The sequence below is a fragment of the Giraffa tippelskirchi genome, chromosome 8, assembly GCF_054371585.1.
Source record: "Giraffa tippelskirchi isolate mGirTip1 chromosome 8, T2T-mGirTip1v1.2.pri, whole genome shotgun sequence".
NCBI lineage: Eukaryota > Metazoa > Chordata > Mammalia > Artiodactyla > Giraffidae > Giraffa > Giraffa tippelskirchi.
The window spans coordinates 148,248,339-148,265,505 of NC_137282.1; positions in this window are offsets into that span (position 1 = coordinate 148,248,339).

Genomic DNA, 17,167 nt, shown 5'->3' on the forward strand with positions numbered 1-17,167 from the left:
TTCCAAAAGAACTGTTATGTGGCCATTAATCCCACTTCTGGATATATATTCAAAGGAAATGAAATAATTATCTCAAAGAGAAATCTGTTCTCCATGTTCATTGCATCAATATTCAAAGTAGCCTAGGAACAATAATATTATAGGAACAATCTAAGTATCTGTCAGCAGGTGAAGAGATTAAAACAATGCAATGTGACATATACATGTGAATTTTATGTAGCCATTAAAAAAGAAAGAAATTCTTCCATTTGCGGAAGCATGGATGAAATTGGAGGATCTTATGCTAAGTGAAATAAGTTAGAGAAAGACAGGTACAGTATGATCTCAAATGTAAGGACCCTAAAAAAAAAAAAACTGTGGTACTCAGAAACAGAGTAGGAAAGTGATTGCCAAGGCTTGAAGAGTGGGGGAAATAGGGAGGGGTTTGTAAAACGTTATACATTTTAACATATGAAAATTATAGTTCTGAGGATCTAAGTTATAGCATGATGCCTATAACTGATAAAATTGTGTTGTATAATTGATAATAAGAGAGTGGAACTTACCTGTGTTCTTTTCAAAATATAAAAGATAAACATGTCAGATGATAGCTATCTTACTTAAGCTAATAGAAAGGGAAATTCTTTTCTAATATATACCTAAATGAGGGTCAGCACTATGGCAGAGAGGTAGGTGGAAATGGCAAGTATACTGGAGTGGGTTGCCATTTCCTCCTCCAGAGAGGCTTCCCGGCCCAAGGATGGAACCATCTCCTGTGTCTCCTGCATTGCAGGCTGATTCTTTACCTGTTGAGCCATCAGGGAAGTCCTAACAAAACTACCATATGACCTAGAAATTCTACTATTGGGCAAATACCCTGAGAAAACCATAATTCAAAGACACGTGAACCCCAAAATTCATTGCAACGGTGTTTAAAATAGCCAGGACATGGAAGCAATCTAGACGTGCATTGAAAGAGGAATGGATAAAGAAGTTGTGGTACATCTCTACAAGGGAATTTTAATTAACCTTAAAAAGAAGCGAATTTGGGTCACTTGAACTGACGTGGATGGACCTACAGCCTGTTATACAGAGTGAAATAAGTCAGAAAGAGAAACCAATAATTGCATATTAATGTGTATATATGGAATCTAGAAAAATGGCACTGGTTAACCTATTTTCAGTGCAGGAAGAGAGACACAGACAGGGATCAGGTTTGTGGATACTATGGGGGAAGGAGAGGGCAAGTTGAATCGAGAGAGTAAGAAGAATGATGTGATTCAGGATGGGGGTTTTTGGTCATGCCGTATCAGCTACACCTCTAGAGAGGTTTGAGCCTGAGCTCAGCTGTATGGACTGTCAATCATGCCTAGGCGATGGAGCCCCAGTAGAAACTCTGCACACAGGGCCTGGAGTGAGCTCCCATGTCTGCAAGTGTTCAATGCTGGCACATCAGTCCTGAGAACACAAAGCTGCCCATGACATCCTGGGAAGAGGAAACCAAAGTTCCATGTTTCACACTTTCTTTGACTCTGCCCTATATGCCTTATTCTTGGGCAGTTTTTTATCTGTATCTTTTAAAAAGCTGCAATCCCCTGGATATATGCCAGGAGAAAATCATATTTTGTAAAGATACATGCACCTCAGTGTTCGTTGCTTCATCAGGGCTTCCCTGGTGGCTCAGACGGTAAAGAATCTGCCTGCAATGTGGGAGACCGGGGTTCAATTCCTGGCTTGGGAAGATCCTGTGGAGGAGGGGATGGCAACCCTCTCCAATATTCTTGCCTATTTTTGTCCATGGGGACAATCCCCATGGACAGAGGAGCCTGGCAGACTACAGTCCATGGGGTCACAAAGAGTCGGACACAACTGAGCGAATAAGCACAGCAGTGTTCATTGCAGCACTGTTTACAATCGCCAGAACATGGAAGCAACCTAAATGTCCATCAACAAGAAATGGACAAAGAAGATGTAGTGCTGATATACAGTGTAATCTTACTCAGCCATTGAAGGAACAAAATAATGCTATCAGAATCAAGATGGATGGAACTGGATATTTTCATACCAAGTGAACTAAGTCAGACAGAGAAAGACAAATGCATATGATATCACTGATATGTGGAATAAAAAAAAATGGTACAAATGAACTTATTTATAAAGAGGAAGACATTCAAAATACAGAAAATAATCTCATGGTTGCAGGGGGAAGAAGGGAGAGATAAATTGTGACATTGGGATTGATGTGTACACACTAATATTTATGAGATAGATAACTAATAAGGACCTACTGTACAGAACAGGAAGCTCTACTCAACTCTCTGTAATGACCTACATGAGTCAGTTCAGTTCAGTCACTCAGTCGTGTCCGACTCTTTGCGAACCCATGAACAGCAGCACACCAGGCGTCCCTGTCCATCACCAAATCCCAGAGTCTACCCAAACTCATGTCCATCGGGTCAGTGATGCCATCTAACCATCTCACCCTCTGTCATCCCCTTCTTCTCCTGCCTTCAGTCTTTCCCAACATTAGAGTCTTTTCAAGTGAGTCAGCTCTTCATATCAGGTGGCCAAAATATGGGAGTTTCAGCTTTAACATCAGTCCTCAGGTGGCCAAAATATGGGAGTTTCAGCTTTAACATCAGTCCTTCCAATGATCACTCAGGACTGATGTCCTTTAGGATGGACTGGTTGTATCTCCTTGAAGTCCAAGGGACTCTCAAGAGTCCTCTCCACTACCACAGTTGAAAAGCATCAATTCTTTGGCACCCAGATTTCTTTATAGTCCAACTCTCACATCCATACATGACTACTAGAAAAACCATAGCCTTGACTAGACAGACCTTTGTTGACAAAGTAATGTCTCTCTTTTTTAATATTCTCTCTAGGTTGGTTATAACTTTCCTTTAAAGGAGTAAGTGTCTTTTAATTTCATGGTGGCAATCACCATTTGTAGTGATTTTGGAGCCCCCAAAAATAAAGTCAGCCACTGTTTCCACTGTTTCCCCATCTATTTGCCAGGAAGTGATGGGACCGGATGCCATGATCTTAGTTTTCTGAATGTTGAACTTTAAGCCAACTGTTTTCACTCTCCTCTTTCACTTTCATCAAGAGGCTCTTTAGTTCTTCTTCACTTTCTGCCATAAAGTGGTGTCATCTGCACATCTGAGGTTATTGATATTTCTCCTGGCAATCTTTTTTCCAGCTTGTGCTTCATCCAGCCCAGGTTTTCTCATCATGTACTGTGCATATAACTTAAATAAACAGGGTGACAATATACAACCTTGACATACTCCTTCTCCTATTTGGAACCAGTCTGTTGCTCTATGAGAAAAGAATCTAAATAAGAGTGGATATATGTATATGTATAACTTATTGACTGTTCAACAAAAACTGACAATTATAGCATTGTAAATCAATTATACTGCACTAAAAATAAAAAATGAATTAAAAATAAATCAAAGATATGGAATAAACCATAACCACATGCATAACAGCTTTCAGTGAGCTGTTGCAGTCCTAGCTGATTATGGAACCCAAGAATGGTCTTGGGAGATCCCCAAAGTTATAATTGCTATCTGAAGTGAATAATGTCTTGAGGACTTTCCGCTCTGAAATTTGTATCTGTCAAAGGCCCTTTTCTTCATATGCATAGTCATGATGTTTCCATGTTGGTCAACTGGTACTTAGTCTAAGAACTCAGTAATTAACTCATATTTCAAATAAGAACATGTATGGGGTGGGGGTTGCTCAATGACTGACAACCAAGGAAGACCCTGGAGACACTCACATATTGTTTTAAGTCCACCAAGGAGTTTGCCATCTGAGACCCTCCACCTGGGTCTGCTGGTCCTTATTCATCTTCCTTAGTTCTTGGCTTCCTATCAGCACCACAGAGCATTCAGCATGGATGAGGCATTGGGTTATCTTAGACAAGTCAGTCTCCTCGTTGGGTGCCATGGTGTAAATGCTTGCATTCTCCCGAAACTCATATGTTGGAAACCTAATCCCCAAAGTGACGATTTTAGGAGGTGGGACCATTGGAAAATGACTAACTCGTGGGCACAGAGCCCACATGAATGGGATTAGGGCTCTTGTGAAAGAGGCCTGAAATACTTGCTCATCCCTTCTATTTAGAGATATGTCTTGGAAGAGGCCCTCACTCACTCAACCATGATGGCACCCTGATCTTGGACTTGTAGCCTCCAGAACTGTGATAAATAACGTGGTTTATAAACCACCCAGCCTCTGGCCTTTTGTAATAGCTGCCTGCATGCACTAAAACACCAGACATGATTAAATGGGAAAAAAAAAATTGTCAATTTGTTTTCTCTTCAAGGTCATGAATGTGGAACAGGTAGCATAGATATTCACTCCAGTTGCACTTGGTAACATATTCTATAGAATTGTGCATTTATTTCAAATTGTAGTTCTTCGACATGCTAACCTGTGAAGATATTTTCTTAGAGGTAATTAACATTTAAACCAATAGATTGTGGATTTTATATGATCAATTGAGGGCATTAAAAGCAAAGATAGAGGTTTCCCAAAATAAAAGCAATTCAGCCTGAGGACGGCACCATTACTGGTACCCCAGTCTCCAGCCTATCAGCCTAAACATGAAGCAACTGGACCCTAAGGCCTGTCACTGGGCTCTCATCAGAATCCGAAGATAACTGCTCTTTGACTTGGAAAACTCTTCACTTCTCTAGGGCTTGCTTTTTTCAACTGGAAAAGGAAAATTAGAGGAGAAAATCCTTTATATTTCCAAAGATTATGCATATCTCTGTATAAAACATGATTCCTAACTGAGGTTTATTATTTTCACGAAAAGAAAATTATCGATTGGTCGTTCAGATTCCCTGTTTGGATCACTTATACTTCTCCTTATCCGCTCTATCTCACAGTGTGTTTCTCTAGCTCAGGTTTAAGAATAAACCTTGTTAAAAATATTACTTGACTGTTGCAGAATATTAGTTTTATCTTTGATCTTCCATTGAAAAGCAGGAGCTGTAGTTAAGCACACTAGAGAGAGAAACTGTTTCTAAATGTCAGTATATCACCTTGAGAAGTTTGCTGTGCCTAGTTGCTCAGTTGTAGCCAACACTTTATGATCCCATGGACTGACGACCCCTTGGACTGCAGCCTACCAGGCTCCTCTGTCCATGGGGATTCTCTAGGCAAGAATACTGAACTGGTTTGACATGCCCTCTTCCAGGGATCTTCCCGACGAGGGATGGAACCCAGGTCTCCTGTACTGCAGGCGGACTCTGTACTGTCTGATCTGCCAGCCCCCAATTAAATGGGTCTTAAAGAATACAGAAGATGTGTGATTTGTCTAATTTTGTTTCTGCAACAGTGGCTTTTTTTCCAATTAACATATCAGTCCCAATCCTATTTACCTAAATGCTATCTAGAATGCAAGTTCTCTCTAAAAGAAAAGAATTAACACAAAAGGAACTTTTATCTGGAATAGCAGTTAAGATTTTGTCAGGTGTCAGCTTATCCAAAATACCAGAGGATGGGTATTTGCTTTTAATTATAATATTTACATCAGAAAGAACAAATGGCTGGCCAGTTTCTGCCTTTGTGATACTCAATAAATTGTAACTTCAGGGCAGTTGGCGTACCCTTGTAGCCCCAAGGGAACTGAATTAAAGGAGTGGGAATTGGTATTGTTCAGATAATTAACTATAATATAAGTCAGAATGTGATGAGTGAGATCAAAATGGTGAGAATGACATTAGGAAGCCATAAGGAGGAAGATGGTATTTTCATCTAGGAAAAGTAAGTAACAATTCATCAAGGAGGTGAATTGCTTTTGTACCTTTGAAGAGAGATTAGGTATTTATGTACAATGTAAGAATATTTGACTTGTAGGCTCTCCTTAAAGTATTTTTATCTGTCATGATCAGAGAGTACAGCTAAGAAACTGAACTCCTCTAGTGAAGTTAAGAATCCTATGGTAAAACGTAGACTCAAGTGGCAGGTTCAGAGCACTGTCTCTAGTTCTGTCCTATTCAGGCTTTTAGTTAGTGATTTGATTATCACATTATCTTAGGACATGAAACTGATAGGGCTAGTGTATGTGGAATGAAAGACTGAAAATCCAGTGGCTTCCATCTAACAGGGTAACAACTGAAAGCAAATGCATCCACAGTTCTCTGAAAATGAAAGTTGCTCAGTCGTGTCCGACTCTTTGTGACCCAATGGACTATACAGTCCATGGGATTCTCCAGGCCAGAATACTGGAGTAGGTAGCCTTTACCTTCTCCAGAGAATCTTCCCAACCCAGGGATCAAACCCAGGCCTCCCACAGGCAGGCAGAATTTTTACCAGCTGAGCCACAAGGGAAGCCCCCACAGTTCTAGTTCTGTAATGATGTCCAAATAATCAGGGTAAGAGGGTTTGGGTGGGGAGAAAAGACCTCAATGGTTTTAGTTCACTGTATGCTGTGAGAGCAGCATCAAAATTTCATTGAAATTTCATTCTGCAGGAATAAATGTGTTTCATTGAACAAACACCTAACGAAGGCCTGCTGGATGCAAAGAATGGACAGTAGTGAAGAGCACACACTGGACTTTGTTAATTAGGTCTTAAATTTTAATAGAAAAACAGAAATGAGGTAAATTTCAAAGTTAAATATTGCACCACAATTGGGACACGTGTCGAGAGGGAAAAGCACAGAATGCCATATGTCCACATAACAAGGACACATGAGCTGTGTCAGAATCAAGAAAGACTGCTTCGTGGAAGTGGTTTTTACAGAGATCTGAAAGATGTCGAGGAGGTAATGAGGTAAAAGAGCGAGGGTCTTCCAGGGAGAAGAAATGGCATTTACAAAGAGCTTTAGCCAAACGTGAAAATATAGAGTGAGAAGAACAGACATGCCAGGGTTGAACCTTCAAGGAATTTAATTTACTTGGTAGAACTTATGCAAACTGGACAAGGAATACAAGGTGGAATTTGATCAGTTCTGTGAAAGAGATAAGAATCAAGTCTTGCATAGCATAGGAGATATTTCCATTTGCAGGGTAATTTGGTAAAGATTCCCTGAAACTTAGGAAACCTGGTTTCTATTGCTACTTTTGCATCGAGTTTTATAAGTTTAGATAAGTGACTTAATCATTCTTGGATTTACTTATATATCATTAATATGGGAGGATTGTCTAGATAATTTCCAAGGTTTCTTCGTTTCCTGAAATCCAGTGAATCCCACTGGTTATTATCCGGAATAAAAATAAAAAACCCTTTTCTATACCAAGAGTAATGGCTGAAATATCTACAATATTATATAAAGAGCATTGAAATTCTTGTTTTTTTTAATTTATTCAGTTTTTTAAAATATATTTTCCTGATAAAATGGCAAGATATTTAAGTATACATGACAATTTAAATAGGTCTACATGATCAATGGATTCCCTCATTGATTTAATTAACATATCTATTAATATCTCCTCACATATTTACCTTTAAAGATCTTTTTGGTGAGAATTTTTAAGTTTTACTCTCTTACATGTGTGCTAAGTCACTTCAGTCATGTCCAAATCTTTGTGACGTGATGGACTATATTGCCTGCCAGGTTCCTCTGTTCATGGGGATTCTCCAGGAAAGAACACTGGAATGGGTTACCATGCCCTCCTCGAAGGGATCTTCCTGACCCAGGGATTCAAACCACATCTCTTATGCATCCTGCACGGGCAGGAGAGTTCTTTACTACTAACACCACCTGGGAAGCCCCACAAATGTCAATAACACTTTACAAAGCATAGTCACCATGTTACACATTAGATCCTAAGACCTTATTCATCATCTTACAGCTTAATCTTTGTGCACTTTTACCAAATTCATTACTAAATCATTGATTCCTCAGCACTTATTATTACATGACCTGTGATATGTTCTTGTATTTATGATTTTGGAGTCAGGAAAAAAGATGTCCCACTCCTGTTGTAAGCCATTTTGCAATAGATCTTTGAGGAACCATCTTTATCTAGCAACTCCACAGACACCCCTATCATTGTCAGAAAACAAGATGATTTACACAGGAAAGGAAAATAAAGAAAACTGGCTTCTGTAGTGTCTAAGATGGTAGAGAATCTGCCTGCAAAGTGGGAGACCTGGGTTGCACCCTTGGGTCAGAGAAGACCCACGCAGAAGGGAATCTTTACCCACTCCAGTATTCTTGTCTGAAGAATCCTTTGGACAGAGTACCCTGGCAGGTTACAATCCTTGGGGATCACAAAAATCAGACATGCCTGAGCGACTAACACACAATGAACTTTAAGGATTTGGAAGTTGTATCAAAGCTAAGGATAGCTTAAAAGGAATAGCAAAACTCTTTGAGACAGGTAAGAACAGGGATAGATGAACACTTTTACACCCACAGGGCAAAGGAGAGAATGGATATTGCAGTCTCTAAAGAGTCTTGTACATACTGCAGCTAAAAGCATGGCCTCTGACCAGAGGTCTGGGCTTCAGGGGAAAAACTTGGTCACTTTCCAGCAAGAAAGGAGTCAGAGGAAAGAATCAGTCCACTAATCTCTTTCTCCATTGACTCACCAATCTCTTTTGTCCACCACTGGCCAAACTCAAGTAGAAGTCAGAGGCCAGGAGAGCTAGTGGGATTAAGTCTGGTCTTCTCAGCCTCCAAAGGTTCATAACATAACAGAAAATGATCAACAGGGTTCTAGAGGGGCATGTAAAGAATATCAAACATACCCACCACTTCTATGTAGTAGATATGTTTTCTTTATGTTATTAATCTAGTTGTAGTTATTTTTGCTAGACATTTAGGATGACTGGGTAGGATCAACTTTAATGGGAGAAGTCAGTTTCTGATTTGACCTACACTCGAGTATTTGTCACTGTATTTCTGGTATGATAATATTATTACTGGGACCCTAACTGACTGTATCCTTGATTCACTTAAACCCTTTGAAGAGATAGGTAATGTGACCAGACTTAGGAAGGGACCAGAAACTATCAAGAGATGTTTTTATACATTGTTGAATTCATTTGGTTCATTTGTATGTGTGAGAGTGAAAACTTTTAATATCAAATTTGTGAGAGACGTTAGTCTGAAATTTCCTTTTTTTACTGTGTTTGTCTGATTTTGATACAGAGCAATACTGGCCCCATCTAATTAGTTGAGAATGGTTTCCTACTCTTTCATTTTCTTGAAGAGATTATGGCAAATTGATCTTAATTTTTAAAATATTTGTTAGAATTCTCTGGTCAAACTATCTTGGGTTGATGATTTCTTTTTCAAAAGCTTTATGTTACAGTTTCAATCTCGTTAAAGTTTATAGGAGTATTCAGATGATGTATCTATTTTTGCTTCAAGTATTTTGAGATTATGTTGTTTGGTGTGTACATATTTAGGATTATTATGTGTTCCTGCCGGATTGACTTTTTTCCTTATGCAATGTCCTTGTATTCCTTTGTCTTTGACATTTTCTTTGCCCTAAGCCTACTTTATCTAATATTAACGTATGTTTTTATCCTTTTAGTTTCCAAATATCCATGCCATTTTTGAGGTTCTTGGGCTTTCCTGGTGGCTCAGACAGTAAGGAATACACTTGCCTTGTGAAGACCTGGGTTCAATCCTTGGGTTGGGAAGATCCCGTGGAGGAGGACCTGGGAATCTGTATTCTTGACTGGAGAATTCCATGGACAGAGGAACCTGGTGGCCTACAGTCCATGGAGTCACAAAGAGTCAGACACAGCTTAGCAATTAAACCCCCACCTGGTGCTCCTTCACATTCATTCCTTGGGAGGAACAGCCCTACTCAGGCTGCCTTCTGATGCTGGGTTGGAGGGCAGGATGCTGGGCCTGGGTTGTCTTCTCTTAGGTGCTGCTGTGCTGCTCTTCGATTCTCAGGCCCTAATCTAGTTCACCTTCCTCTTTCCAACTATAAAAGGTGCCTTTAGTGGTCTCTTCTTATTTCCAGAACAAACAGAGGAGTGTGCACAAAGAGGTCAAGGCCATCTTGTCTGAACCAGAAGCCCAAGGTGTTGTTTTATAACCTATGGCAGAGATTTCATGGAGGGAAGTTGAGGAGGAAAGTGGAAAGGAGTCCACAGTAGGCTGGAGATGAACGTCATGCAGTCCTTTTCTTTAGAAGTCAGCAGAAGCTGAGGAAGTATTTTTTCTAGGTGATGTGTATATTCAGCTCTGAGTGAGTACACTTTCTGTTTCAACAAACTGTAAGTCTTCTGTATTTTTTCATTAATTTTCTTTTCAAGTGCATACGTATAATGATACCCATATGACATTTTATTCATTCTTCTAGGCCATTGCTTTGCTTTTATTATGACTTGAGATTCTAACCCTTGAACAAAAGAAATCTATTATAAAGTGTGTATAATTTACCAGTAGATCAGTTGATGGAAGAACAAAAGAACTAAAGATGGTTACTTAATTGAGTTCACAAAATTTTATATATGCATATGAAGAGAGTTATTCACATATAATTTTATTCTTGGCCCCTTGTGGTATTCTGAGAACTCTGATTGAAGCTATATGTAAAAGAAATTACTTAATGATGATAGTTAAATAATTGGTATAATTATGTGTGTACATTCAGAATCCATTAGTCCAGTTGCCATAAAAATGAGTGTCCTCATCCTCTGGGGAAGAAAATGTTAGCATTTCCATTACTATTTATTTTTATTTCACTGTCATTTAGTTTATATTTTGTGTATATTTTTTAAATGTCATAATATATTAGGATAGCAATGCATATATCATATTTTCACATGATATAATTAGGTCACTGACAGTGTGTTGTAAAATGGAAAAGAATTTGGAGATTATTTCCTCAGGAAAGAGAATATTATCAAAAATTTGCTGCATAAAATGTTACTTAATTTGGGGGAGTTTACCAAAAATTATTTATGAATCCAGTTCAACTGAAGAGAGGCAGAATGTTCAGAACATCCATGTTTGCACGGATTTGCCTAGAGCCTCAGAGATGGAAACATTTTTGAAAGTGGGTAGAAGACCAAGAGACCTGAGTGGACACCGGAAAACTTGACTCTTGAATGCAAGAAAGCATGTTTGCTCCCCTCAGGGTGTTCTAAGTTCTTTTTCTTTAAATTACCTCCCTTCCTTCACCTTTATTCCCTAAACCCCATCCTCTGCTTTACTATTTCTTTTCCCATAGTACAGATCCCCTGTTAACATACCATATAATGTACTTGGATTTGTCTTTATTGCACATTATCTGTCTTCCCCCAGCTAGAGTATCAGTTCCATGAGGATAAGTGTCTGCCTGCTTTCTTTACTGATGTAAACTAAACACCTATAAGAGTTTCTGAGTTAAGGAGGAATTAAGTCAATGATCAATTGGTTAAATGACCAATAGCAGAGTACTGGGCAGGCATATACGTTTCAAAATTTTGTGGTTTTGACTAGCTATTGTAAATAAGCTGTTCTGCAGTTAATGTTACAAGGTTAAGACACATTTCTGTTTCTTTTATCAGCATAAACATAAACTACATTTGAAGATGAGGTTTTAGACCCAACATGATAACTAAAATGCACATTTGAAAAAAAAATTATACTAATTGATTTGTTTTCTTTATCCAAAATATAATTATACTCCTTTTCAAAAACTTTTCCCTACATAGGTGTGTGTACATATATGTTTATATATATAAGTAAAATTCCATCTAATCAAAGCTATGATTTTTCCAGTAGCTATGTAAGGATGAGAGAGGTGGACCATAAGGAAACTGAGCACCAAGGAATTGATGCTTTTGAATTGCACTGTTGGAGAAGACTTATGAGAGTCCCTGGGACTGCAAGGAGATCAAACCGGACAATACTAATGTAAATCAGCCCTGAATATTCATTGAAAGGACTGATGCTGTAGCTGAAGCTCCAATACTTTGGCCACCTTATAAAAGAACTGACTCATTGGAAAAGACCCTGGTGCTGGCAAAGATTGAAGGCAGGAGAAGGAGATGGCAGAGGATGAGATGGTTGGATGGCATCAACGACACTATGGACATGAGTTTGAGCAAGCTCCAAGAGATGGTGAAGGACAGGGGAGCCTGATGTGCTGAAGTACATGGTGTCTCAAAAGTTGGATATGACTGAGTGAGTGAACTTAACTGAAGGTATGCATATTTGTTATGCATATAATATAATGATTATATGATCATTATACATAGGTCACATTGACAAATAATGCTATTTTAGTTTTAGGTATCATTATACACAGATAATATTGACATAAACTTTTATGTGGTTTCAGGTATATAACGTAATTATTGGATTTATATTGCAAAACGATCACTGCAGTAAGTCTGGTGAACATCCGTCACCAGAAATAGTTAGAATTTTCTTCTTGGGATGAGAACTTTTAAGATCTCTTAGCAGAGTTTAAATAGCCAATAAGTATATTCCTTTTTTGCCTTAGTGCAGTTTAATGAGACAAGTGGCTGGAGTCTTAGAAACAAAGAATCATGCTGAAACAGTTGAGTTGAATCAAATTTCTCAGTGACAACTCACATAGAGCTTTCTTGAAAAATCCCATCCCTGATGGGAGCCACCTGGCTCCCATCACACATGGTATGGTGTGCAGGCATAGATCGGTGTTTAAGGCTTATGCTATCTTTTCCACTTGTCCATGCATTTCTTTCTCAATATCTTTCAGTGCCTCATCTGTCTGCTGTCTTCACTATCCAAACAGGTTATAATTACAGCAGAAGACGTCTCAGTAGCTAGAGTCGCAATTGCTGCCCACTAGATATTTTGGAAAGAGGCTGGGAAGGAGTCCTTCCAGGATTAGAGTTTTACTTTCAGGGGATTAGAAAACTTTTCAATTTGAAGAGTCCATCAATACAAGTATATCTCAGGAGTGAACATTGTTTAATTATATATTTCATTAGTGATTAGCTGACCATCTGCTGAGAGTAAGGCAATGAAGAGTTAGTAAACAAGGGAGGATTCAGGCAAAAGGAATGAGAAACTCTTGGAGAAAGTGGACACATGATTAAGGAGACCATTACCTCTATTTTGTTTATGTTTTAGGTTTTGTTTAGGCTGGCTCTGTAAAGGTATGGATTGTTTCCATTTCATTTCCATTCATCCTCTATGCTTTACAATGTGTGTCTTATTTAAGTGTTGAAAGTGACTAGTGACTTACTACTTGTTCTCACTGGGTAGTCGTGGTTTGGTTCTACTGTTCCACAGGGTCTAGCAGAGGCTTCTTAGAGCACTAATTTCTCTCATTTGCTGCAGAGCCTTAACATTTTTTGGTGATTTCTGGTACTAAGTCGATGAAATACAGGAAAATAGAGCTCAGATGCTTTTGGATAAAACCTTAATTTATCTCCTCCCTTCTCTGTGAATTTTCAGTCATTTATTTACTCAACTAGTCCATATTGTTGAATGCCTTTTTTGACTCTTATGTCTGCCTCATTCCTTGCATATGGTCAAGGTCTATTTCATTTCCTGTATCTCTCACATCCTTTGTGTCTTTTCACTTGGCAGAGCCGTTTTTGGTTTTTACTGTCATGATATTCCCAGCTCTTTCTGGTCTCTTTCTTTTTCTCCACCAGCCCCAGCAGCCACAACTCCTCAATCCACATTATAGTTTCTCTTTTCTAAGTCTGGACATACTGCTATCTTGGACTAAATGTTCTTGCTTTCCTGTTGCTTTGTAGGATAAAGACAAACTCTCCAAATTGGCATATAAGAATCTCCCTAATGTGTAAAAATCCATAGAAGTTTTTCACCATTTTAATCCTGCAAAATATATACAGCACATCATGGGAGCATAATCATGAGAGAAACAACATGAATGGTAAAAAGTGAACATTTCTTGTGTTTTTGTCAGACTTGATTATTCACTGATACCTTATAATGTGATACGTATTAATATCTCAGTTGTCTTCATCTAGGATGTTGGAGATCCTTACTTCATAAGATGAACCTAAATGAATTGAGAGATATACTGTTTTCCTATTTTTGCACATCAATATCCCATCAACCTTTCAAAACTCCATCATAAAGCCATCCCATTTGCATCACTCCTATGACACACTCGGATGGCTCCTAGCTTTACTTCAATCTACTGGAGCACCGTGTTGGCATCACATCTTATTCTTCTTCACTCTACTATGTAATATAGGAATTTGTGTGTTTATATCACCCTCTACTTTTCCACAACTTCAGGGCCTGCTGCTGCTGCTAAGTCACTTCAGTCGTGTCTGACTCTGTGCGAGCCCATAGACGGCAGCCCACCAGGCTTTCACGTGCCTGGGATTCCCCTGGCAAGAACACTGGAGTGGGTTGCCATTTCCTTCTCCAAAGCATGAAAGTGAAAAGTGAAAGTGAAGTGGCTCAGTCGTTTCCGATTCTCTGCAACCCCATGGACTGCCGCCTACCAGGCTCCTCCGTCCATGGGATTCTCCAGGCAAGAATACTGGAGTGAGGTCCATTGCCTTCTCCGCTCCTCTGGAAAATAAAAATTTTTTTAAACCTCAGTTTAAGTCCTCACTGGATCCATGACATGTGATTTACTAATCTATAAGGTCAGTGAACTTCAAAGGTCCTTCATTTGTTTGTTTTCATTCTGTAACCACTGCTTGATAGAGCAGGGCCCTTTCTTAAAATGTAATCTTACATGGAAATCTGTTAAGGGGAAAAATCGATGCTTTCTGGATGGCAAGGGAGTGATTGTTAAATCCTGTGCAAATATCCCCTCTTTAGCGATTCCTGACTGACGCTATAGAATATCTAGGTCTGTTCAATATTGTCTGAAATCTACAGTATTCACTTTATATGTCACAGTCATGCAGGGAGAGAGCTCTGCGTGTCACCACCTCTGTTGTGGATCAACAATCTGAAATTTATGCTTATAATAAACTTTATAAGAGACAGATACATGAAGATGTGTGTGGTCTGTTGGTGAGTGTATGTTTCCTACAATTGCATTGCCCCCCTTCTTGCCTAATTTCCCCTCTAATAAATACCATCCTGTCTGCTGGAAATATCTTGACATTGAAGGAAAGAAAGTTAAGGGAGTAACAAAATAGAATTAGATGTTGTTGGCAGTAAATGACTTAGAAAGTCTTACAGGGTTTTCTCATGGTCTTTTGCCTTTTGAAGAAGAAAGTGAAAATACAAGAAAGCTGACTCTTTACATGCATGAAGGCGCCAAAGAAGGGATTGATAGATTGCTTTGGGGCAGAGTATTCTGTCATGTTCTGAAAGGTTTGGGTCATCCAAGGTAGAGGCAGGAGCAGGACTCAGGCAAGAACAACCCTGGCTATGAGGGAAGAGGTTGGTTTTGCTGGACAGTGTTCCTGTATGTGGGTGAAAGGTGTCTTTGCTTAAAAGAAGATAATTTGGCTGGATTTTCCTCTGAGAGTTGCCAAGCTTTGTTCATCTCTAGAAATATGGCCTTTAGTATCAACAAAGGAATACTCCTAATATAAAGGACAATTTCAGAAAAAAAAAAAGAGAGAAGCGAAAATGGAAATAAAAGAGAATATGAGATATTTGCTCTTAGCATATTGAAAAAGCATATATAGTTCGGTCCTTAAAAATAAAGTGTTCTAATAGCCTTTCATCTTTCACTACCCAAGTCCTTGACTCATTTTCCCTTTACTGCTTTTCCTTCCTTCTCTTCCTTCTCTCTTATTCACCCCCCTTTCCCTTCTACCTTTTGATTTCCCATTTTCTGTTTACCAGGAATTACTGCTAAAGCCCTAAAGATGTTGCAAAACCAGCCCAGCAACATCACCAACTTCTTAGGAGAGTCAGTCAAGAGATTGGCTCTTATCCCAGGTTGTTTAGAGGCTGTTGAACAAGCTCGCAACACTAATGCAGTCACATTGCTCCAGTCTCAGTCAGGACTTAGTCTACTTGGAGGGATTTATAATTCGGCGACCTGTGTGTAAGGCCTGTGTACAATTAGGGCCTGTGCGTAAGGCCAAATAATTAATGACAAGGATAGTTACTCTAAAAGGAAGAGGGAACGGTATCTCACTTCTCAGATAAATGTGTTTTTGAATCCAGCTTTCTGACCTACTCGGTATCTATGTGACCAGTTGGACAATTGTCCAGAGGCCCCAGGCGGGGGACAGATGCACACCAGTATTTCTGCATTCAATTGTTCGGAGTGTTTATGACACATGGGTTTCCTGTGGGCCAACTAGTAGGCAGCTGACTGTGGGCTAATTAATTTTCTCCATAACATGTTTGCAGAGTGAGGAAAACAGAGAGGCCGTGGTGAATACTGCAGGTGGTGAGCTGTGGGTACCAGAACATTTCCCTTGATTAAAAAAGAAACTACGAAGTTGGGGATCTGTACCTTGAGAATGTCCTGGAAGATCACAAGGATACCCCACAAGAGAAACACTTGTCAGCCAGGGGGAATTTCAGATCAGCCTGTCTGGACCAAGAGAAGGCTACAACAGCACCATGTAAGTCAGTGATGCCAGAACTTTCACATCTCGTTACCATCTACCCTGTTCCAACATGGCCCAAGGAATGAAGATCCTGAGAGGGAGAGAGAAGGAACCTTGCAGAAATGGGCACATCTGTGTTTCCTGGTAGGTCCCCTGGGCCTCGGCAGGGGTCAGGGAAACACTGAATAGGCTGAATATGAGATGGAGTTGACACTGGACGGACCAGGACTTGTGAAACCCAGAGTCATAGAATGTATGGAATGGTTGCAAGGTGATGCAGAAAATGCGGATGTTGTGGAGTGTGGGTGAAGACAGCCACTGGAGGAGGATGGAGCCAGTTCACATTTGTATCTGCTATGGTCTCAAACTTTGTGTTCCCCAGAAACTTCATATGATGAAATCCTGATTTCCATGGTTATGGCATCCATAGGTGGGGCCTTTGCGAGGTGATGGAGTTATAAGGATGGAGCCTCCTCAATGAGATGAGTGCTTTTATATAAAAGAGACACACAGAGCTCCCGAGCCCTTCCCCCCTGTGAGGATACAATAAGAAGTATGTGACCAGAAAGGACACTGCACGACCACACTGTGGAAATCCATTTCCATTGTTTTTAAGTCTGTGATATTTGTTATAGTAGCCCACAGTGGCTAAGACAGCATCCTAACAATCTTTAGACAATGCAGTAAACCTCATGCTATTTAGACAAAGGTGCAAAGCACTTTTATTGTCTGGTGTAACACTGTGATAGTTGGCTGACAGTTC